Consider the following 1163-nt stretch of genomic DNA (forward strand, 5'->3'; position numbering starts at 1 on the left):
ATCTGTCTGCTGACTTCCTGGTCTGACAGCCCAGAGTTATGAACTACACTACCAAGGTATGTAAAGCTCTCTGTGACTTCGATGTCCTCTCCGCAAGCACGTACCGACCGAACAGGTTCTCCTAGCAAGTCCCCAAAGTCCTGAATCTTGGTCTTGGTCCAGGAGACCTCTAGACCCAAGGGCTTCGGCTTCATTACTAAATGCATCGAGAGCCGCCACTAGGGATTTCCAAAGAAGCTCAGATAGAATAGTAACATCCTCGGCAAAGTCAAGGTCTGGTAACCTTGAGCATTGCCCAGTGTTGCTCCACAATGACTTTGAGAAGTAGCTCTGCCCAGTATCCAGTCCATGCAAGTATTGAAAAGTGTTGGTGCAAGAACACAGCCTTGCCTCACTCCTGAACTAACAGGAAAGAAGCTCGACAGGCTCCCACTCCCACACTTTACAGCACTATCAGTACCAGTATACAGGGTTTGTTATTAGTTCAATAATCCTTGTTGGAATTCCTCTCAGTCTCAGGATCACTCAGAGTGATTCCGATGCACCATATCGAATGCCTTCTTGAGGTAGGTGTAGCAGCCACGCCCAAACTCACGACGACATTCTACAATGACTTGAAGTGCAAGGATATGGTCTATTGTAGACTTACCAGGAGTGAATCCCGATTGCTCCGGCCTTTGATGCCTCAGTAGGTGGTCTCTGATATCTCTCAGAAGGATGTGGGCGAGAACCTTGCGGGGCATACTGAGTAGTGTAATGCCAGTTGCAGTCCCATTGGTCCCCCTTCCCCTTCCAGAGGAAGATGACTACGCCCCTCAACAGGTCAGGGGGAGCGGTGCACCAGACCGCCAGATGGCAGCCAGAACAGCATGCAATCCCAGCGCCATCGGTTCCCCACCAGCCTTTAACAGTTCAGCTGGGATGCCACAGAAAATACCTGCACTGCTGCTTTACCATAAACACAGCTTCGAGATCCTTGCTCCCCTGTAACTTCCAGTTAGGGACGGTGGGTCCTCGCTAATGGGTGGGTCCAGCAGCGGAATCTCACGCACTACCCGTATCCAGATTAAATGTTGGGATGGGTCAACCTGATACAACTGCTCAAAATACTCAGCCCAATGTTCCCACACCGCAACAGGATCAGAGACGATCTGGCCACCTAC

Source organism: Penaeus vannamei, chromosome 11 (genome assembly GCF_042767895.1).
Source record: "Penaeus vannamei isolate JL-2024 chromosome 11, ASM4276789v1, whole genome shotgun sequence".
Lineage (NCBI taxonomy): Eukaryota > Metazoa > Arthropoda > Malacostraca > Decapoda > Penaeidae > Penaeus > Penaeus vannamei.